The following is a 6,498-nucleotide window of genomic DNA, read 5'->3' on the forward strand; positions in this document are numbered from 1 at the left end:
ATCAAATTTGATTGCAAGGAATAAAAGGGCAGAACACAAATTATACTTGTATGCAATGATGGAGAATATGTTGGAGTTTTGGAGATGCTTTGTCTTCTGAAATTTTGCTTTTCTCTGTTTTCTGATTCACGCACGCACGTCCTCCTATGGCAAGCTGTGTGTTGGTGGATCACCGTTGTCAATGGTTACCATCCATCCTTCCAGTGAAAAGGGTCCAGGTGCGCTGTCACCGCACGGCTAATCATCTGCAGGTTCTCAATCGTACCGGAATAGGATTTACTATCCTTTTGCGTCTGTCACTACGCCCAGCACTCGCGAGTTTGAAGCTCGTCACAGTCATTCAATCCCTGAATCCTACTCAAAATACCACATACAAGGTTTATACTTTCCGGATTCTCTTGAATGCTGCCATCAATCTAGCTTATACCACGAAGATTCCGATTAAGAGATCTAAGAGATATTCATTCATTCTACGGTGGAACGTAAGTGGTTGTCAGGCACGCGTTCAGGAGGAATGATGATGATTGTCACGTTCATCACATTCATATTGAAGTGCGAATGGATATCTTAGATAGGAACACGCATGTTTGAATGGAAAACAGAAATACTTGCATTAATTCATCGAGACACAGCAGAGCTCCTCACCCCGAACAATGGAGTTTAGAGACTCATGCCGTTAAAAGGTACAAAGTTCAGATCTAAAATGTCATGGGATGCAAAATAAATCTCTAAAAGTTGTTTAAATACTAAACTAGTAACCTAGGTTTACAGAAAATGAGTGAACTATGATAGATGGTGCAGAAATCCACTTCTGGGGCCCACTTGGTGTGTGCTGGGGCTGAGACTTAAGCTTCTCACGTGCATGGGCTATTTTAGGCATTCAACGCCAGGTTGTAACCTGTTTCTGGCGTTGAACTCCAACTTGTAGCCTGTTTCTGGCGCTGGACGCCAGACAGCAACATGGAACTGGCGTTGAACGCCAGTTTACATCATCTATCCTTGAGCAAAGTATGGACTATTATATGTTGCTGGAAAGCCCTGGATGTCTACTTTCCAACTCAATTGGAAGCGCGCCATTTGGACTCCTGTAGCTCCAGAAATGCCATTCCGAGTGCAGAGAGGTTAGAATCCAACAGCATCAGCAGTCCTTTTTCAGCCTGAATCAGATTTTTGCTCAGCTCCCTCAATTTCAGCCAGAAAATACCTGAAATTACAGAAAAACACACAACCTCATAGTAAAGTCCAGAAATATGAATTTTGCCTAGAAACTAATGAAAATAAACTAAAAACTAACTAAAACATACTAAAAACTATATGAAATTAACCCCAAAAAGCGTATAAAATATCCGCTCATCACAACACCAAACTTAAATTGTTGCTTGTCCTCAAGCAACTAGATAAATAAAATAGAATACAAATAATTTAAGAAGCAATAATATCTCAGAGTTTTTGAGTGAAGCTCAGATTCTAATTAGATGAGCGGGGCTAGTAGCTTTTTGCTTCTGAACAGTTTTGGCATCTCACTTTATCCATTGAAGCTCAGAGTGATTGGCATCTATAGGAACTCAGAATTTAGATAGTGATATTGATTCTCCTAGTTCAGTATGTTGATTCTTGAACACAACTACTTTATGAGTCTTGGCCGTGGCCCTAAGCACTTTGTTTTCCAGTATTACCACCGGATACATAAATGCCACAGACACATAATTGGGTGAACCTTTTCAAATTGTGACTCAGCTTTGCTAAAGTCCCCAATTAGAGGTGTCTAGGGTTCTTAAGCACACTCTTCTTTTTGCTTTGGACCTTGACTTTAACCGCTCAGTCTCAAGTTTTCACTTGACACCTTCACGCCACAAGCACATGGTTAGGGACAGCTTGGTTTAGCCGCTTAGGCCAGGATTTTATTCCTTTAGGCCCTCCTATCCACTGATACTCAAAGCCTTGTGGTCCCTTTTTTATTACCCTTGCCTTTTGGTTTTAAGGGCTACTGGCTTTTTGCTCTTGCCTTTTGGTTTTAAGAGCTTTGGCTTTTTCTGCTTGCTTTTTCTTTCTCTTTCTCTATTTTCTTTTTTTTCTGCAAGCTTTTGTACTCACTGCTTTTTCTTGCTTCAAGAATCATTTTTATGATTTTTCAGATTATCAATAACACGTCTCATGTTCATCATTCTTTCATGAGCCAACATATTTAACAGTCTTAAACATCAAATTCAAAAGACATATGCACTGTTCAAGCATTCATTCAGAAGACAGAAAGCATTGCCACCACATGTAAATAATTAGAATTTATCTTATTAAAAACTCGAAAAATATTGCCTCTTATTCTAAAGAAATTCTTCTATTTTATTCATGTTTAATGATGATGATAAAATTAAATTATAGCTTAATTGGAGATAAAATCAAAAATATAGATACTAATTACTACTATATGACTCCTAAGGTAAAACTAAAATAAAAACAGTTATCACAGAGTTAAGGCTAAGATTGGAATTTAACAACCTTTGTTCTGGGAAGTGGATGTTCCTCTAATCTGCGGGGTGCTTGGTCCTTCAAGAGACAATTTTTGGCGCTTCAATTCCCTTAAATCACGCCCTTGCTCCTCCTGTTCTTTAAGCAAATAGCAAAGAATGCTACTTTGTTCCTTCTGTTCTTTCTTTATTTGTTCCATAGCTTCTTGCATCTTGGTAATAGATGTTTCAAGATACTCCCAGTATTCAGATTGAGGGATTTCTGGGAGAAATTCCTGTGTTCTCTTCTTGATGGGGTCATCCTGTGCTTGTTGTTTTTCCATTGATGCTTTGGTGATTGGTCGCTCAACTGAGATATACTCAGTTATTCCCATCCTTACTCTAGCGTCCTTGCAGAGCATAGAAATCAAGCTTGGATAAGCCAACTTGGCATCTTTGGAATTCTTGTTTGCAATTTTGTAAAATTTAGTTGAAATCAGTTGATGAACTTCCACTTCTTTTCCCATCATGACGCAATGGATCATCACTGCTCTTCTAATAGTGACTTCAGAACGGTTGCTAGTGGGCAGCAGAGAATGCCCAATGAAGTCCAGCCATCCTCTGGCGACTGGTTTGAGATCTTCTCTTTTGAGTTGATTTGGGACACCCTTCGTGCTGGTGGTCCACCTGGCTCCAGGGATACATATATCCTCTAGAATCTTATCCAGGCCCTTGTCTATTCTCATCATTCTCCTATTGAAGGAGTCTGGATCATCTTTCAGCTGAGGTAGCTTTAAGATCTCCCTGATCTTGTCAGGGTGGGTATGAACAATCTTTCCTCTGACCAAGGTCCGATAGTCATAGAGAGCAGATCCAGATAGTCTTTGCTTGTCTGTTTGCCACATATTAGCATAGAACTCCTGAACCATATTCCTTCCCACTTTCGTTTCAGGATTAGCTAGGATCTCCCAGTTCCTAATTCGAATTTTCTCCTAGATCTCCGGATATTCGTCTTCTTTCAGATCGAATCCAACTTCCGGGATCACTGATCTTAGACCCATTATTTTGTAATAATGGTCTGAATGTTCTTTAGTTAAGAACTTCCCTTGATTCCAAAGTGGTTTTGGAACACTCTCTTTCTTGCCTCTTGGAGTGGGTTATTTTCCTTTAGGAGCCATGATCTTAGTGGGTATGGTTTAGTGATCACGGATAAACACACCAAACTTAGAGGTTTGCTTGTCCTCAAGCAAAAGAAAAGAAAGGAGAGGGATAGAAGGAGAGCTAGTGTAGGATGGTGGATAAGAGGAAGGAGGCCGAATGGATTTTTAAAAAGGGAGGGGGGGTTTTCGAAAATAGGGAGGAAGATAAGATAGAAGATATGATTTTAAAAAAATAAGTATGATAAGAAAAGATATGATTTAAAATTGAAAAGATATGAAAGATATTTGAAAAAGATAGATTTGGATTTTTTTTGAAAAAGATAGTATGGAGATTTGAAAAAGATATTGATTAGTTGAAAAGATTTTTGAATGAAAAGAGATAGATTTGTTTTGAAAATTTTGAAAAAGAGTTGAATTGGATTGAAAAAAAGGATTTGTGCTTATGGATTAAGATACATTTGATATTTTTAAAATATGGTTTTTAGAAATTAGGGATTTTAGAAATCAGGGTTCTTAACATGTTTATGCAAGAAATCATGAATTGAAACATGAAAATTAAATTTAGAATGAAAAATATGAAGTAAAAAACGAATTCACCTCCTCCCCACCATCCTGGCGTTTGAACGCCCAAACGCTGCATGTTTTGGGCGTTCAACGCCCAAATGCTGCCTCTCCTGGGCGTTCAACGCCCAGCTGTTGCTTCTTTCTGGCGTTGAATGCCAGGAACTCCTTTGTCACTGGGCGTTTTTCTGAACGCCCAGGACGCTGTAAATCTGGCGTTAAACTCCCAGAAGGAGCTTCTTTCTGGCGTTCAACGCCCAGTGGATGCTTCTTTTGGGCATTGAACGCCCAAAACAGACTCTTACTGGCGTTTTCTTGCCAGTGAGCTCTTTTTCTCTGTTTTGTGTGCAGAATCCTTCTGTAACCCTGTGAACTTATACAATTGACTCTTTACCTTAGTATCAGTGAACTTTATATAAACAAATAAAATCAAGAATAGGGCAAAATGCTTAGAGGAAGTGATGCCCCATGGCTGGGTTGCCTCCCAGCAAGCGCTTCTTTATTGTCTTTAGCTGGACTTTGCTGAGCTTTTAATCTAGCTTCAACCTTGAGCACTCTTGCTCAACATTTCCTTCAAGATAGTGCTTGATTCTCTGTCCATTAACAATGAACTTCTTGTCAGAATCAATATCTTGAAGCTCCACATAACCATATGGTGATACACTTGTAATCACATATGGTCCCCTCCACCGGGACTTCAGTTTCCCGGGGAATAGCCTGAGCCTAGAGTTAAACAACAGAACCTTTTGTCCTAGTTCAAAGATTCTAGATGATAGCTTTCTGTCATGCCACTTTTTTTATTTTTCTTTATAAAGCTTGGCATTTTCGAAAGCAGTAAATCTGAATTCCTCTAGCTCATTTAGCTGGAGCAATCTTTTTTCTCCAGCTAATTTGGCATCAAAGTTTAGGAATCTGGTTGCCCAGTAGGCTTTGTGTTCCAGTTCCACGGGCAGGTGGCATGCCTTACCATACACAAGTTGGTATGGAGAGGTCCCTATAGGAGTCTTGAATGCTGTTCTGTAAGCCCACAGAGCATCATCCAAGCTTCATGCCCAATCCTTTCTACGGGTACTTACAGTCCATTCCAGGATTCTTTTTAGTTCTCTGTTAGAGACTTCAGCTTGCCCATTTGTCTGTGGATGATATGGAGTCGCCACCTTGTGGCGAATCCCATACCGAACCATGGCAGAGTAAAGCTGTTTGTTGCAGAAGTGAGTGCCCCCATCACTGATTAGTACCCCGGGGACACCAAACCTGCTGAATATATGTTTCTGGAGGAATTTCAGCACTGTTTAGTATCATTGGTGGGTGTGGCAATGGCCTCAACCCATTTTGATACATAGTCAACTGCCACCAGAATATAAGTGTTTGAATATGATGGTGGGAAAGGCCCCATGAAATCAATACCCCATACATCAAACAACTCAATCTCCAAGATTCCTTGTTGAGGCATGGCGTAACTGTGAGGCAAATTACCAGCTCTCTGGCAACTGTCACAGTTACGTACAAACTCTCGGGAATCTCTGTAGAGTGTAGGCCAGTAGAAGCCACATTGGAGGACCTTGGTGGCTGTTCGCTCACCTCCGAAATGACCTCCATATTGTGACCCATGGCAATGCCATAAGATCCTTTGTGCTTCTTCTTTAGGCACACACCTACGGATTATGCCATCTGCACATCTCTTAAAGAGATAGGGTTCATCCCACAAGTAGTACTTTGCATCAATAATTAATTTTTTCTTTTGTTGCCTGCTGTACTTCTTGGGAATGAACCTTGCAGCTTTGTAGTTTGCAATGTCTGCAAACCATGGTGTTTTCTGAATGGCAAACAAATGCTCATCCGGAAAGGTCTCAGAGATTTCAAGAGAGGGGAATGACGTCCCTTCTATTGGCTCTATCCGGGACAGTTGATCAGCCACTTGGTTCTCTGTCCCTTTTCTGTCTCTTATTTCTATATCAAACTCTTGCAGAAGCAACACCATCTTATGAGCCTGGGTTTTGAATCCTGCTTTGTGAGTAGATATTTAAGAGCAGCATGGTCAGTATACACAATCACCTTTGATCCTACCAAGTATGATCTAAACTTGTCAATGGCATAAACTACTATAAGCAATTCTTTTTCTGTGGTTGTGTAATTTTTCTGGGCATCATTTAAAACGCGGCTAGCATAATAAATGACATGCAGAAGCTTGTCATGCCTCTGCCCCAGTACTGCACCAATGGCGTGATCACTGGCATCACACATTAGCTCAAATGGTAATGTCCAGTCTGGTGCAGAAATAACTGGTGCTGTGACCAGCTTGGCTTTCAGCGTTTCAAACGCCTGCAGACACT

The sequence above is a fragment of the Arachis ipaensis genome, chromosome B6, assembly GCF_059453495.1.
Source record: "Arachis ipaensis isolate K30076 ecotype BB chromosome B6, ASM5945349v1, whole genome shotgun sequence".
Classification (NCBI taxonomy): domain Eukaryota; kingdom Viridiplantae; phylum Streptophyta; class Magnoliopsida; order Fabales; family Fabaceae; genus Arachis; species Arachis ipaensis.